The sequence below is a fragment of the Varanus komodoensis genome, unplaced genomic scaffold, assembly GCF_004798865.1.
Source record: "Varanus komodoensis strain SLA01 unplaced genomic scaffold, ASM479886v1 scaffold38, whole genome shotgun sequence".
NCBI classification, from domain to species: Eukaryota; Metazoa; Chordata; class Lepidosauria; order Squamata; family Varanidae; genus Varanus; species Varanus komodoensis.
This window is the reverse complement of record NW_025335909.1, coordinates 890,321-907,568: the sequence shown is the minus strand read 5'-3', so window position 1 is coordinate 907,568 and position 17,248 is coordinate 890,321. Positions and strand designations below refer to the sequence as shown.

General features: G+C 48.9%; 1 protein-coding gene across 3 annotated transcripts in view; it reads right to left on the bottom strand.

Annotated features, from left to right (window-relative positions):
• Positions 1 to 440: 440 nt before the first annotated feature.
• MAPK1 (mitogen-activated protein kinase 1) overlaps positions 441 to 17,248 on the bottom strand; it is a 35,135-nt gene continuing 18,327 nt past the window's right edge. Inside the window, exons 9-11 of one of the 3 annotated variants that reach the window (XR_006415720.1) lie at positions 14,700 to 16,872; positions 11,632 to 11,638; positions 441 to 452 (exon numbers count right to left, since the gene is read on the bottom strand). The gene's annotated coding sequence lies outside the window, so the exon portion shown is untranslated. Of the gene's footprint in view, positions 453 to 11,631; positions 11,639 to 12,366; positions 16,873 to 17,248 lie in introns of those variants that run through there. The other 2 variants (XR_006415721.1, XM_044440664.1) reach the window with 2 other exon arrangements.

Sequence of the window (17,248 nt, the reverse complement as noted above, 5' to 3'; positions counted from 1 at the left end):
AATAAGCAGGCTGCGGAGTGGTTTTCCATCTGGACCTACATGTAGCCACCACCACTACCAGACTGGAGTCAATTTAGGCAGACTGACTCTCTAAATACTCTGAAAACCCTTCGGTAATACTACAAACCCCAAATCATCATCATCATCATCATCAAATTAACTATTCTTTTCCCACATATGTGGGAAGCTTCTTTTGTAGAGTTCAGGATGCATTTACGCTTCAATTGCAAGCCCTTCTAAAGCAAGCAGGACCCATAAATTAAATAAATAACCTTTATTTTAGCCATCCTGAATCTTTCTCCTCCTAAGAGCAAATAAAAAAATCATCCCTCATCCCAAGGGGCTCAAGAGGGCAGATACCAGTGATGAATGATTAATCATTATTGGTGGGAACAATTATTGCCCCTCCAGTGCCAGTAACATTTTTATTAATAAAGCAGCTCTGCATTTCTCTATTATTTGAGGCAACTTTGCTCATAAACAGCTTGTTACCCAAACTTTACCTGCCATGCACCTGCATTTCTATTACTGCCGCTATTACTTTAGGTTGCACTTTATGCACATTTACCTGAGGGTAAGTCTCCATGAACTCAAATGAATTTGTAAGAATCACACATAGGATTTTGCATTGCAAAAAGGCAGGCTCTAGCCTAAAAATAATAATCTAGAACAAACTTAGCCCTGTTATTTTTACTGGGTCCGCTTTACGTGCAGCTAAACCTGCTTGCAACCCATTGTTAAGAGAAGTCCTTAGCTGCCTTGGCAGAATACAAATATTTAATACTTCAACAAACGAACATAGCTATGAATTGAAGAGACTGCCCAGAACCGCCTACACGGGGGATATTAAACAATCCTTTGGGGGGTGGAGGAGCAAACGATACTGTGCCACAGCCTATACTTACCTGGTGCTAGGAGATTAATAGCCCCAGGCAACTTAATCCCCCTCCTCAAAAGCAGGTCACGTGCTTGGAAGAGAGGGACTCCCCCCGCTCGGCGAAAATTCAAACTGGCCCCTCCCTCGCGGGACGACCCCACCCGTCCAGGCGCCGAAGTCGCCCACCCCGGTTGTGCGGCGGACGGGGGCTCCTTCCGCCGTGCAAGTGGGGGGGGGGGGCGCCGCGCGCACGCGCAAACACGCGCACGCCCAGGAGCTCCTTTCTCCGCACCTGGCCAGCGGCGCGGGGGGAGGGGCGCAAGGGAGCAAGGACGAGGCGCTTCATGAGAGGAGGCACGAAAACTACCTACTCGGGTGGCGGTGCCGGGGGCGTCCTCCTTCCCACACACTCGCTCCCGCTCGGGGAAAGGCGCGGGCCGTCGTCGTGCCCTCGCTGCTCCGGGCGGCGGCGGCGGCGGCGGCGGCGACCCAGGCGCGGGCGGGGAGCGGGGCTACAGCCTTCTGGGGGAGGGGTCATAGAGCCCGCCGCCCGCCGCCGCCGCCGCTGCGCCTGCCGCCGCCAGCCCCGAGCCGCTTGCTCCCCTCCTCCTCAGGGCCGAGAAGCCACCGAGTCATCCTGCCGCCTCAGTCGCCGCCGCGGTGCCGCCGCCGCCCGCGCCCCCTCCCCTTCCTCCCCACGCCGGAGACGCTCGCGCACGCGCACTGCCGGCGCCCGATTCTCCCGGCGGGGCTTTGTTTTGCTCGGACGCGCGGCTTTCCCTCCGCCCCTTGATTGCCTTTCCCCGCCCCTCGGGCTCGCTCGCGCGCGCTCAGAGCCGGCGCGCACGCGCACTGGGCCGCGCTGTTCGTTGGCCGCCGTTGGGGGAAGCGGGGGCGCGAGAGCGTAGAAGCCGTTGCTGGCCGTTACAGCTGCCGCCTCTCCCGACCAATCACCGCGGGCCACAGTGCGGCTCATTCCCCCCCCCCCGCAAGCTCGCCGCACACCGGCAACCGGGAGATAATCTGGATTGCAACTCCCATCGTTCCTATCCATTAGTGCTAGTTGGGGCTGATGGGAGTGCTTGGGCTGCAGCTAGGGACGGGAAACGCGTTTTTGCCTTATAGTGGTGCTATGGTGGTTGCTGGCCATTGGTCTTGCTGGCCAGGGCTGATGGGAGTTGTAGTCCAACTACATGCTATAAATCGTCTATCTCACAAGGTTGTTGTCAGGAGGAGGAGGAGGCGGCTTATGTAAGGCGACGCGGGTTCTTTGTGGTGGGGGAAACAGGTGGGCTGTAACTATAATACACATTTGCGGGACAGACTTTTCGAGGGTTGGGGAAGCATTGAATCTATCACAATGTGTTGGGGGGGGGGGGGAAGAATGACACGGAACAAAGCTAGGGAATCTGGCCTTCCAGAAGTTGTTCTGCAACTCCCATCAGCCTTCACCATTGGCTAGGCAGCCAGGGCTGATGGGAGCTGCGGACCAGCACTATTTGCAGAGCACTTCCCAGCATCAGTGCTCTCCAGATGGTTTTGACATCGATCCGCATCAGCCCCAGCCATGGCCATGTTCATGAGCGCCGGGAGGCATAGTCCAAAGCATCTGGAGGTCACCAGGCTGGGGAAGGCGAAGGATACTTGCATCCCACCTGCAAAGGGGGTGGCGCAAACCTTTCCAGATGCTTTTCCGAAACGGGATATAAACCACAAGTAGAAAACAAGAAAACTTGCAAAGACATAAAACTAAAGCCATTCTATTCCGTGCACGACAAAACTGCAATAAATATTTAACCCTCCACTCATGCCTGGATGAGGAGCGCAATTCTCTTGATGGATCTACTTGGGAATGAGGGGCACCCAAGTGGCCGGGATCGAGGCGGGCGGGCTCCTTGCTCTCCTTCTGCCGGCCACGCCCCCGAAGGGAACGAGGCCACGCAGGGCCGCCTCGGAGGCTGGAAAGAAACAATGCGGCGTGTGTTCGCGGCGAACGGAGCCAGCCAATGGGCGCTCAGCGGTTACCCGGTGGGTGGGGCGGCCTCGCCTTTGGGGGCGGCGCCGGACTCGGTCGCTCCCCAGGTAGGAGGGGGACGAGGCGCGTGCAGATCCGAGGCGCCCGGCCGGCCAATCAGCGGGCGCGCCGTCGGCATTGTTTCTCCTCGCGCTCGCGGGCCCGCCGGGAAAGCGCCCTTGCGGGCCTTCCCGAGACGCTGCCGGCGTGGCTCCGCTTTCCTCCAACCTGGCGCCCCCTCCCACCAGCCCCAGCCCGCATGGCGCACGCAGCCCAAACCGAGCGCAGCGAGTTGGAGGAAGCCGATCCGAGGAAAGCGCCGCCCCCGCACCGGAGGGGTTGCCGCGGAACCAGGGGGGCTTCCTTCGGAGATGGGGGCCGCGCTGGGCGCTGCAGGAGTACCGGGATTGCCCCGATGGCCCGCCTGCCTTCCTCCTGCAAGGGGCCCCGGGCGGGCCTCGCCACCTGCGTCGCGCAACAGCCCTGCCCGGGAGATGAGCCGAGGGCCAGTGGCCGGGCGCTGGAACCCGGGGCGCCCGAGCCCCCAGTGGAAGAGCTCCGGCAACGGCCGTTTTGCCGGGCGGCCGCGCTGCGCTCCCTGCGCCGAGGGCAGGCATTGCTCCGCTTGGACCAGCCTGCACATGCGCCGGAGCTTTCCGGTGGGAAGCAGGCGCTGGAGCGGCGGGCCGCGCTTCCCGCGTCCGTGCGGGGACGGAGGCGCGCCTCCGCGGAGCTGTCCGTGGTGCTGAACCTCCTCCGGGCCGCGGCTTCAGCACCATGGATAGCGAGCGCCCCGCAGGTTCCGATCGCTGCCCGAACTGGGGGTCGTGCCCCGTAGGACACCGGAGCGACCGGTACCCGCTGCGTATGAGGGCTTTACAGACGATGAGTCAAAGAAGGAAGTGCCCTTGTTTATATTCAGATGCTAAGCCTGTCTGTGTTGCAGAGGGGCGGTTTTATGAGGAGTAGGGAGGAAAGTATCCCCATCCATCGATGGCTGTGGCTGAAGTCCCCACAACCAAAGCAAAGGAGCCCAGTGATGACGAGGACGACTGTCAGTAATCACTTAGGCAGTATTGGACATTGGATCCTACGGGGCTTTCTGCAGGGATTGAACGGCATCATTTCAGGTAGAAACATGTAGCATATGAGGAAAGAGAAAAAGCTACAAGAAGAAAACTTCTAGCCAGCCCTGATCAATCATCGTCATCTGACCATGCGCAGGGTTGCGTTTGACACTCTCTTAATGCATAGCACTGTCACAATGATAGGAATAAGAGGCTTCCTGCCTCTGCTGTCCTTCCCTGCCCCTCTCCGAGTTGCAGTAGTTGGGCGGCTTCCTAGATATGTTTTGTCAAAGCTTTGTTTCCTCAGTGATTATATCCATTTTAAAGTACACAGTGCACCTTCCACTTGTAGTGTATCAAAATGACTGGGGAACTTTGTATGATTTAATAAGTTGAGATTTGACTGGGAGATGATTGATGTAACCCATACTTGGTTATTAGATGCATTTTTAATATCTCTCTCTCCCTGTATCTACCTACATTTGTGGGAGAAAAATGCCCCTGTACAGTTCTGGGGGCAGAAAAAAATTAGGAACTCTTCAGAACCTGCACCATCCTTAAAACCAGGCCACCTGGTCCCCCCCCCCCCCCCCGATAGTTTGGGCCAACTCTGATCAGTCCGCACCAGTGTGCCTTGAAGCTGGAGATTATGGAAGTTATAGTCCAAAACCGGAGGGCACCAGGTTGGGGGAAGCAGTACTAGAAGTCTGTGACCTTGCAGTTTTGTTTTAAGCAGAAGCAGGGTGAAGGAAATGGGAAATCCAAATCTCTTGATCTATACAATTTCTGACTTCTCTGAAAATACAGAGAAATTTCTGGGGGCTCCATTCTATGAACAAGCTAAGAAGAGCAAGCCCTGAAGAACGTTTCTTCAAAGATAGATGATTCCTCCTCCTCTGATCGTTCCCAGTTCTTGCTGGAATTCTGGAGGGAGAATTTAGACAGCTGTAGCAGACTGGGAAATCTTGCAGCGATGCTAGATGTCTTCTAGCCAAAGAGAGGGTGCTGCTGATGAATGCTTATGTCTGTCCATAGGCCATCCCCTGACTGGAAAGATGAGCCCAGGGCAAAGCATCAGAGAGGCTACTGGCACAGGATGCTCCGGTTTTTACCAAAGTTAGAGCAAGGACAGAGCCGGGAGCTAAAGGTGGGCACTATGACACTTCTCAGCCTTCCTCAAACCCTTCAGATATGTTGTGATACAACTCCTAGCATCCCCAGCCAGCATGGTCTTGTAGTCCCGTACCTCTGATTGATCAGAGAAAAGCCAGAGGAAGGGCCTGGCCTTCTGAGGAACTCCAGAAGTGACAGTCTAGCCCCTGGTCCTGAAGTTCTGTGCCTGGCTGAGATGACTCCAGATCCCTGGAGCTGATCAACATATTTTTGGAATGCAAAATATGTTTAACTTAGCATCTGACATGACTAAAGAAATAATAACAAAATGGCTTTTATTTGCGACACACCTGCATATGTAATGCAGAATTGGCTGCTTTTCTATCAGTTTTTCAAGCCTCTTACCTACCTAAAGGTAAACACAGTAAAAGGTAGTAAACACAGCTCACCTTTCCTTCCTTTTCAGGGATCACCCCATCAACAGTGTTTGATAAGCTACATACAGCACTGCAAAACCGTAAGGAACCCTGGAGATCACGTCTGGCAAGCCCAGACATGCTGGAAGGCTCTGTTCCTGAACAGGACTCCGAAGCTCCACTTATGACGTCACTCTGACAACACACAAAGAGAACCTCCAGGCGCAGCCATGCAGCACGGCCAGGAATCCTGGCCGTTTGCTTTTTCTTCAAGATTTCCCCTTGCTACACTCCTAATCCCAGTGACCCTCTGGCCCCTTCCAACTCTACTGTTCTACAACTCTATGGTTCTGTTTAACACTGGCTCATCAGAAACCCAGTACTGGCAGAGCAGGTCCGATTCCTTTACAAAGTAAGGGCCCAGCCTGATCGTCCAAACGGGCGTGTTTTCCTTTTCCTTCAAATCGCCAGCAAACCAAATTGCGCCGCTTGTTGGTCTGTAAACTAGGTCATGCCCAGACTTAGTTTTAATGGGTTTCTAAGGCAAAGGAGCAAACATCTCCTCGGATGTGATGGGACCACAAAGCCCAGCAGTCCCAGCCACCATGGTCACTGGTCAGAGCAGATGGGTCTTATTGTCCAGCAATTTCTAGCAGGCCACAAGCCTGGGAAGACTGATACGGAGGTTGCAGGATTAGCAAACCTTGGCAGTAAACCTCAGGCCTTTGCCTCATTCTCCTTTAAGTCTTCTAAACCACTCAGTGACTCAGTGGGACAGCCCCTGTGTTGCCCGCCGAAGGCCCCAGGTTCGATCCCCTGTATCTCCAGGTAGGATTAGGAAGCTTGCAGAACCCTTGCTGCCAGTCAGTGTGGACACAACTGGGCTAGAAGGATAGATGTGACAGCGACTGCTCCATTCCTGTTTGTAAAAATAACGAACATGTACAATCAACACACAAAGGATGCGTCGCCCGGCATAGCAAAACCGAGAAATGCGGTCTGTATCACACTGCATTTTGCATGTGGGATTCACACGAGGAGCCTACCCCAACCAAGCACTCCCCAGATGTGTTATACTACAAGTCCTAGCATCCCCAGCGGTGGGATGGCGGAAGTTGTACTCCGGTGCATCTGGAGGGCACCTGCCTGAATGGAGGCTGAGCCATGGAACAAGAAGCTGTCCTGCGTGAATTTTTATTCCAATGGCGCCATCTTGTGGCCGAGAGGCGTTTGAGAAGAATAATGGTGTTATTAACTTCAATCGAAGGCAAGAAAGCATTGATTCAAGATAAGAACTATCTTGAATCCAAGATAGTTTCCAATGGACTAGCGTGTGTTAAGGAAAGGGAGACTAATTAGGCCAACCCTTCATTCTCCACACACTTTGTGAAAGGAGGATAACCCCATATGTCAAATCAACGGACCCCTTTTGGGGCTTTCCTCCTCTCCCCTGGCCCATGTTAGCCCCATAGCAAGAGGCAATGGAATAGTAATACCAGAATTGATTTGCCAATCTTTATACGATTCGTTGGTTGAAAAACTCTGCTCTCTGGGTGCAGGGAGGAGGGAAAGATTGGCTGGTGGAGCAGGAAGAAAAGGTTTCTGTAAAATAGGTTTCTGCTGGGCTTCCGAGGAGTTGTTACTTGACTTCTGCCCTATACTCTGCTCTTTTGCGTTGGTTACTTGGCCTTTGTGACGAGCCACACCTCCCCTGGCAGCCACTGTGTGGTGGTGCTTGCAATGGCTTTCTCACCTCGCCAAGCATGTCCACGGCCCCAAAAGAGTGCCTATCCCTGGCTGACACTGGAAAACGGCACTTTTCTTATTCCTGCACAGATCACCACCTCCCTTCTTGTCACTTTTTCCGAGGCCAAATCACTCCCTGCTGCAGATGACAGACTGGAAAGGTAACATGCCGCCACAGGGACAAATTTTCTATATCATTCTCTCTGGAGAGACCCCTCACGACAGAGCTTTTTTTTTTAAGCTGCTTGTGTTCTAATAATAGAAATGTGTCCCTACTAAGGGTTAGTGTGCTTTGGCTGCCTGCATTAGGCAGTGACACAAAATACTCTGTAACAACCGCAACAGCACTATTGTTTGCCAAAAATAGAAAAAGAAACGCCCACTCAGATGCATGGCCCGAAATGTTACTGCCGACGCAGCCGTCACAGGCAACCTGGCTCAAACGCGGCCATATGGAACACGGCCAGGAGCCCTTCTCTTTCTCCGAATGGAATGAAGAACCCCTTGTGGGTGGAGTGCCCAATTCTGTGGAGGCAAAGCTAAGATTACCCCAAATATCAGCCTATGCCAAACTGCAGGCTTAGGAGATGCATTTCAACCTTTAGAGTGGCGGAAACAAAACCTTCACGGCAGCTGGGAACCACCAAAGGGGAGCTGGTTGTGGGGAAAGGGGCATAATTTTCTGGGGAAATGCAGAGGCCAGACTGAGACCCCCCGAGGGCCAGATGCAGTCCCTGGGCCAAAGGTTTTGGCACTTCCGCCATAAGGCGTTATTCCCTGTGGGCCATGCTGGCCAGTGCTGATGAGATTTTGAACCTGTGGCTCCAAAAGGCAATGGGTTCCCTGATCCTCATTGTCCGTGTCGGTGCAACCAGTACAGAGAAAGCAAGGCACCCCAGTGACCCCCAGGACAGGTTTTGACCCCCTCTCAATGCCCCATTTGCAGCCCCTTAACTTTCCTCAGAATAAAATATGCAAAGGAATCCTTTCACTTTTATGGGAGGCCTCTAACCCTCCACGCTCGCTCCTGGGAAATGAAGCTTCTGGCCTCGTGATTCGGGAGCAAAGATTCTAAATAAAGTCTGGAAAAGACTCATAAGCTGGGAGAACTCGACCAATTTTCCTGGTGGTTATTGGTGCAGCTTTAGCACCCTGGATGTCTTCTCGGTACCTCTCCCTCCACAGCTCCTATACAAGGCTGTTCCTACGATTAGTCAAAGTGCCTCAGGGGCAGATGCTGAGAAGCAGCAGCAGGTGTTGCGTATAGGAGAGAGGTGTGTGCCTCGTACAGCATGGTCTTCCTGAGGACACATAACCTAGTCCGCTTCCCTCAGGTGTGGTGTCCTGGGCCAGCTGTGATCTGCTGCTCGTGACTGCCCACCCATCTCTAACTGAAAGGTTTGCTCAGCCAGCCTTGCGAAGAGAGGGCTGCTTTTCAGAAGGGGGAAGTGCAGGTCACGTTGCCTCGGCTGTTCTACATGTAACAAAAGGTCGGAGATCCTCGGCACCACATTGACTTGCAGCAGCTGAAATGCTCAGAGACACAGAGATGACACGAGCCTCCCAAATCGTCCTTTCCCCCCTGTGCTAGCGCACAGCATGTGGGTTCTTCTGAGGAGATGCTGTAATTATAGCTCCTTGTTTACTGAAGCGGGCTTTCACACAACTGGAACCCGTTTCTGAAAAGGACAGGAGAACACACAGTCTCCTTATTTAGATGTCACAGCTTCGCCTATTCCCAAAGCTGCTACAGCAAAAAGAAAGCGTCTCATTTACAGCAGGGAGGGAAACGAGAATCTGGTGTTAGGGGCAGTCTAAATAGCGAAATATAGCACCTGTAAGCAGAAGCCACTGACATCACTCTGCTACGGTTCCTTTTCTGGCCCTGACCTCCTTTTTTGCTCTCCCTTTGGGAAAAAAAATCCGCAGATTTTCTAAAAAGTAATTGGTATGCATGCAATCCACACAGCTGGAATCTTCCTCATTTAAAAGCAGCTCGGGAGGTCTTTCGTTTGCTCCCCTCCCTCCTTTTATGCAGTTTTCCAGATCTAAATCATTCTCTGGGCAGGGAGATTCAGACACGGGGCTGGTCTGATTTCTGCTTCGGGTCCAACAACAGCTTTGAGGGAAGGCGAGTTGCAATGTAGGCGGGTGAACGGCACAGGGGAAGCAGGTATTCCTAATTCGTATCCTGCCTTTTTTAAAGGGGGTTAACAACCAAAGTGTTAAACCAAGATCCAGCACACTGCAGCGATCGAAGAGGGACTGGGGGAAGATTTGGGTTCTCCTCCTTGCTCCCTGGGTGACCTGGGGCCAGCCGCTGAGCCTCACCCTCCTTTAACTCTCAGGATTGTTGTGAGGATAAGACAAAGAGGAGAATCTTGTAAGCTGCCATGGGGTGCTGTGTAAGAAGGAAGGCAAGAGAGACACAATGATGTTAACTGAACCACCAAAAACAGTCTGCCTCAAACTCTTCACAAGCGCAGATAAAAATACGGTCAATGCTGATTTCTGTGAGTCTAGGGGAAAGCAAACCCTGAGTCTGGCCCACCGCGCTCGCCACTGTATTCTGCGATCTCCTCTCAATCCTTCAGTGGCTGGTCTTCTTAGAGGAATCCCTGCAGTGGAGGTGTCTGCAAAGAGACTGAGCACTTGGTTGGCATGGGGAGGAAGGGTTTCTCCCCCCAACGCCAGCTAAAGCCTTCCTCCATGCGAGGAGGAGTGTGGAACTTCTGCTCCCCCAGAGCAGAGAGAGGCTAAAGTATGTAGTGAGAAAAGATGAGCTAGTCTAGTCCAGAGGCCTGGCGTGGGTATCTGCACACACTATGGTCAGCTATCTTGCCCTCAGTGGGACAAAATCCTATTAAAAGCTTACATGGACGGAAGGGATTTTCCCAGGAGTCTAAGGGCTTGGCAAAGCCAAGATCCACTTCAGTTCATGCCCTTGGCCTTGAGGAATCAGTCTATGGGCCAGTTTGCAGAATGAGCCCATCCAAGATTCACCTTCCCACCATTAAACATGTTTTTTACTAGGCTAAAAGCTCTACTGAAACTCTGGGATTGTTCTGCTTAAGTGATTACTATCCAGGGTACCACGAGGATAGAGAATTTTTTTTATCCTGAATAAAATTTAGGAAGAACTCACTTTTGGTCTCTTTGAGGTTATTTGTGTTCATCTGATGGATTAACTTCTTGGATTAGCAGGCAGCCAATTTGAGCAGGTACATGGTTTCAGATGCTCCTCTGATAGTATTTTACCACTGAACACACATTATCCCTCTATAATAAATTCCTTACTTCCATGTAAATCTCTATATCCTGAAGGCAGCAGATGACGACTCCTTTTTCCTCCAGTGTTCTGGTTAGTGCTATGATTTGAATTCAAAATTTAAAATTGCAAGTGTTCACAGCATTTTCCTTATTCAACTGGAATTTTGCTTTAACATCAGGCATGTGGAACCAGTTGCGGTGCCTGGAATAGCAAGGAGGGGAGAAATGTTCGTGGTGTGCCTTCTCTGGGGAGCCTAAAATCCCCTCCCACCTGCTAGAGTTCAAGAAATCCTAGATCTAAAACTACCATTCTCCTTCACTGCACTGCAGCCCCTCCCTCACATCTCATCAATTGAAATTACACCCTTTGCCTCTATCCTGGTGCAGTGCCCAGTTGACTGGCATTCGAAAGGAGTTATCTCACGCTGAAAGGCTTCAACCACCCCTCCCGGTGCACTGAGATCTTTTGGGGTGTGGGGAGGCAGTTGTGGGTGAACTCACAGGAGGAAGAGGAAATATGTGTCTGCAAACCTTCTACTCACTGCCAGATAGCACCCTTGGGGCGAGAACTTGCCTGTCCTTGCCTGAAAGCGAGAAGATAGACGTGTTAGGAGTGAAGGGCGATGGCTCAGGGGTAGACCATGCCAGGTTCAGCACCTGGCATCTCCAAGGATGGCTGCGAGGTCTTGCCTGAAATCCTGGGGAACAGCTGCCGGTGTGGGCAAGCCTCGTCCAGTGGGACCAAGGTTGGACACAGTGCCGGGCAACTTCCTCCGAGACCTGCTGCCCGATCGCTTCCTCTCCCATCCACTTGGGCCTTGCACAGACCCTAAAGGGCAGCTGAGCGGTTTATCTTAAGGGGCTTGTCTTAACATGCTGCCACAGGCTCTGGGGAAGGGTTGCAAAGCAACACTTTCAAGACACCGGCTGAGATGCCGCTGCTGTATTTCACTGGCGCTTGCCCTTTTAGGCTGCTCCACAAGTAGACTGCACAAAAAAATGTTGCAGGTGGCGCTCTCTCCGTTCCGCTCTCTGCCCCACCCTCGGCACCCCAACCCTGGCAGCCCCCCAAATCCATTCCTGCTGCCGCCTCCCTCCATTCATCCCTGGCGTTCTACATTTTCCTACACCGCTCCTCCAAGCCCCTCCATGTTCCCCTCTCTTCAGAGGACCGTGGCCAAGCTGTTCGGGGGATAGATGCAGCTCCCCAGGCCACCCCAACGACACCCTGTGGGACCTCCACCAGCTGAGAGAAGTATGGCAAGACACACAGCTGGCTGCCTTAAAGGCCATTAAGAGGGAGGGAGCAGCAACTGTACCCTTGCAAGTGCACAGGGCTTTGCGGGTGCACCCTCCCCTCTCTCCATCTGCACGATTTTCATGCTGGTGACAACCAACCGAAGAAGCAACACGAGCAGCTTAAAAATAGATCTGCACAGCGATGATTATTTCTCCTGCCTGCTTCATTTCTGCCGGTTCCTCTGGTACCAATGCAGGCAATTATCTTTTTAAAAGCTAAAAGAGTCCTGAAGCTCTCGTGTTTTTCTGTGCACAAGTAGAAGAGGCTGAAAGCTTCCATTTTTAGTATGAGCTTAGCAAATGATTTGAATGAGCCCGGGGCAGAGTCTAGGACTAGTTTATCCATAACCTCTGAACCAAGCAGTGAATCATAAATCCACCAGCACAACAATCCTATGAATTGTAACTGTGTGGCTACAGGAGTTGGGAGAAATGTTGTCTCTTCCACACAAGTACACCACCACGAGTGTGACACCAGTGGAACTCTTCATGGGTGCACCTGCTGTGCTGGCAGAAGGGCTAAAATGGAGTGGAGTTGTGGACAAGAATGACACAAAGGAGAAATACATTCACATCATCTGTATCTTTCAAAGCAAAAACAACAAATGATTTTGTCTCAGTATTACATCTAGTAAAATACTGCACTTCCATGGTTTAGAGAAAAATCCAATACTACATTTTAACTGGTGCATTGAATCCCCACATGGATATCCCAAAATGCGTGCATAAAACAAATTTTTCCCTGGCATTCTATGTTCACAAGAATACTTGGTTTTTTGGTAATCCAAGATCACAATTTAATGATTTCTTCACATTTGTTTTTACCAGAATCAGATGGCACGTACTAACAAGACATCAACTTCTTTAAAAAAATATGTACGTTTACATCCACAGAATTCAGACGAAATATACTTTTTTCTACTTTACAATCATTCTATACATAATAACCAAATCACCAGTCTGTCACACAATATACATGTTTAGTTGCTATAATCTAACAGAGAGAAAACCTTTATAAAACTCTGTTTCAGGTCTTAGACTTACCATGAACTAAAAGGAGCTTTGCAGGATGTTTGGGGGACATGACTAAGGCACCAACAGGACAAAGCAAATACAAAAGCAGACATCTTTCTGCAGGAGTGCTCTACACCGAAACACCGCAGGGAAGGCAACTCTAGCAAGGAAACCTGCTGCTGCTTTTGTGCCGAGAGCACACGGTTAGCCTCTTGGTGAGCGGCCTCCACTGCAGTTCTGATCGCAGCACAGGCTTAATCACGCTGCAAGGGTGGGCTGCACTTGGCATGGCTTTCGTGTCGTACTTCAGACAAGTCATCTGGTCAGAGCACAAATGGATCTCAAACTCAAACTTTAAAGGGATTTTCTTGGACTCACACTGCTACACTTAGAAAAATACTCTCCCTTAAACTCGGGATTGCTTCAATAGATTGCTTTATAAATATAGAAGTATTATGTAAAGGACTAAAAATGTCTATGTGCGCCTTATCTGAGCTATTTTAAACTTGATTTATTACTCAATGGATTATACAGTCGACTTACAGGAACCAATGTATTAGTAGGAGTTTTAAATTCCCGCTATGGTTTCTTGGCCAAAGCATGATAAGCGTGCCATCTTCAAGGCACGGGAAGACACTGGCAACTCATGGGTGGGGCATACGCTTCGCATGCTAAACAGGGTCTTGGTTCAGTACTAGCACCTCCAGTTTTGAAGGCTCTCAACTAGCAGTCAGGGGCCTGCAATGAGACCGATGAGCCCGACTGCATAAGGCAGTTTTGCAGTTGAGCATTTTGCAGTGGAAACAAAGAAGTTGGCCTTCAGTTACCAAAGTCCTTTCCCAGCTGTCAACTCTAACCTGTGCGCTAGTTTAATTATCTCTTGGAAGCCTGCTTTAGAAGGCTTTCTGTATAGGGCACACATATATGGCTACAGTAAGAAAAAACACAACTGATCAGCCCTCGGAAACAAAACTCAGTCAAGCCTAGCCAGGAAACAGAGTATGAACCGCAGGGTCTTGTTGCTTAAAGTCTGGAATGTCTGACAGCTTGAGGCTAAAGCGATTGTGGAGAATGGGCACAAAGGAGTCAGGGATTTTGTATATTGCCTGATCAATATGCATAGACTCAAAACTGAATATGAAGTCACCCAAAAGGGTTTTCTACAGTAACCAGCGACTGTGCACATGTTCCCTCCAGCTCACATGAGTCCCATATTAACCCCTTGTACCAAGTATCTCTGCAAAAGCGTCAATATAATTATGTACCACTGGTACATGGCACACTGAGCCCAGATTCTACATCACTGTATAGGAATTTCAAAAATAGCTATGCAGAATTAGACCGAGAGGGTGAGGGGGAAAACCGTGAAGGATGCAACCCTATATATGTTTAGAAAGAAAAAAGTCCAACAAACTTACATAGGATTGTACACAGGGTTAAAATCAATTTTTGGAAGGTTTTCCATTCTGTCAGAAATCCTGCGGTAAGTGGAAATACAGTCCCAACGTTTGGTGACTAACGACACTTAGTGGTTTTACACCAATCTGTTTTGAAATAGACAGAAATTATGCTTCAAAGCACTAGATATTAGTAAAGTGTGCCCATTACTTCTTTTTGTAGGATTGCAAATCAAAGGTAAAGTTTATACAATTAGCAAACAATTAGCTCTCCGAAATAAATGCAAGAAGTCAAAATGAAAGGCTGTCAGAAGTTCTTACTCAAACCTGTGGTGTTATTTTGCTATTTTTTTTTAATAACAGTCCTAACTCAAAGCTAGTCATAATCACAAAGGCGGAGCCTTGGGCTATAGTTCAGATCAGCTAGGAGTAGGCATTTTGGTAAGTTATAGGTAGAAAGGCAGAGGAACGTTTCCACACAACTACAAACAGTCAAGAGAAGAATTAGAGTTGACACCTGCCAAGAGTCAGCTTTGGAGAGTCCCCAACAATGTTCACAACATGTGCTTTACACACAAGTAGTACTATGGACCACAAGAGTTAATAGAAAATGCCCTTTGGAGACAAATATCTGGGTATCAGAAGTTAGCTTTTACCAGCTAGTTCATAAAACACTTGTTAAGGAATCTAACCATTTTGTGACTATTACGTACCCCTGTAATGGGCTCTCAATCCAGGTAAAGTGACTACGCTGCAGTCTTAATTTTAATAAGTAATAAGTCTCGCCAAATTTAATGGGACTTATAAGTAAAAACATTTAGGATTGTGTTGGATCAAAGCCAAAAGGACACTAGCTATGACTAACAAGGTGTGAAGTCCTACTGAGCTTAGTAAATACGCATAATAGCAGAGTTACCAAGAGTCTAGGCCAATGACTTCCTAAATTATATTGAAAATAGAATCAGAGCTATCCACCAGCAAGCATCCTTATTACTAAGAAGCCAGATCCCCATCTACATGCTTCAAATAGCAAATAAAGTTATTTGGAAGTTGAATGTAATAAAACAAGATTAAAATTTATTCTGATTAATTACAAGTGCGTTTTGGTTCGTATTAGTAAGCAGTCTTTATACAATCTATTCTTCGCTGCTGCCAAAATACAACACGGCAGAAAAACGAACAGCTAAAACAAAGCTATTTTTTCTTTCAAAAAGTCATTAGTTGGATAGAATTTCTTTTAACACAATTCAGAGGTAACGTTTTCAATCGTAGGCATGTGGCACTTAGACAATCATCTTTGCACAGAAAGCTTTTAACAGTCATGCGAGGGCACAGTAATTATCTCGAACAAGGCAAATTTCTCACCACGGAGCAGTGGGAAAAAGTATAGGAGGCACTGCACTGAACAGAACACCTAGTAAACTCCACATTATACGATTTCAGAAACAAATACTTGAAGAGCTATCGTAAAAAAAGCAGGAACCGGTGGAAAACGATGTAGTGTTTGGCGGCCCAAAGGTAGCATTATCGGTAATGCTGATCATTTGATTTGAGAGTGCATTGTCACAAGGCAAGTACAAGAGACCAACTGAAGATCCTGACATGCTACAGGAGCCGAAGTATTTCCAAGTTTCTCTTTTAAGTCGCTCAGTATTCCTGCGGCATGGCCCCCAGTGTGAAATCCAAAGGCTGGAAACTTAGCAGAGCTGTTTCCTTCATATTCAATAGGGAGAGATCATTTGCAATATTCACATGAGTACGTTTACTAATGCAGATCATGCAGGACAATAAAATAGGATTTTGTTCTAAATTATTCTCTCACTACCCTGGAAGTTACTGAGCCACTGCTTTGTATAAGGCTAATCCTGAATACACCCCCTTAGCAAACCCCATTGAACTTAATGGGATTCACATGCTTAGTAAACATGCTTAGGATTGTATTACATATCTTGCAACAATGACGATAGAAGCGTTAAGAGTACCATGAAGATTCAAAATTGCACAAGTACCTATAACCTCTTGACAGAGTGAGAGAATGTGTGTTTTTTTAGTCTGGTTAAAAGCAAGACTTCTAGATATGTTAGTGAATGCTCTGTATTAATTTATATGTATAGAACAGGAAATTAGAACAAGTACAGAAACACGATTTATACTGTCAATTTGCATTGTGCATGTTAGCAAACCGTTGCATGCTTAAAGAAGTGCAAAAGTACGGAGAATGCCACTGACTTAAAGTGCCCTAAATTGTAGCTTTTCCTTTAAAAAAAAAAGTCAGGAACAAAACCTAGAAAATAAAATGGTTCGTGGTGCAAACATCTTTGTTTGCCATTGCCTTGATTAAAATCAGCAACAAAGCACTGTATCTTTCCAATCAGAAAAGGAAGCAGTTTAAACATATTATCAGCAGGAGGTGTATGGAAATAGAATACCGCAAGAGGACCAGTAATGAATATTACACACAGAAATATCAGCTTTTTTTTTTCAGGCATAAAGAAAAATTCTGTTGAGAGCATAAAGCCAGGACTACCAGAAATGGCCTTCCTGAATGGCTTGAAGTGGTGAGTGGAGAGGCTGAAAAAGGCCAGAGGCATGGCAATACATCAGGAATCAGGAAGAGAGCATCTGTGTGGCGAATGCCCAGCCCTTTAGCTCCTTTCTCCTAGAGAGAGAGAGAGAGGGAGAGGGAGAGGGAGAGGGAGAGGGAGGGAGGGAGGGTGGGAGGAAGAGAAAATGAATGTTAATGAGGACTGAGTGAAAATTCATTAACAAAAAACAAGTGTGTGTGTACTTGAGGTTGGAAATGACAGGACACAAATTACAGTACTAAAATGGCAGCAGTACAAACTTCTTTATAGACTGGTATAATTTGTGCATTTGCTTCAACAAACTGAAAGGACTTCGATATCTGTAGAAGGAGAAAGGCAAGTAACTCATCAAAGAGCAGCATGCTTTGACCATCCCAAGTGGCATCAAACAGTTACCACAGAGACTGGGTTATGGTCTATGGGCAGATGGAACCAGAGAAACACTGGACT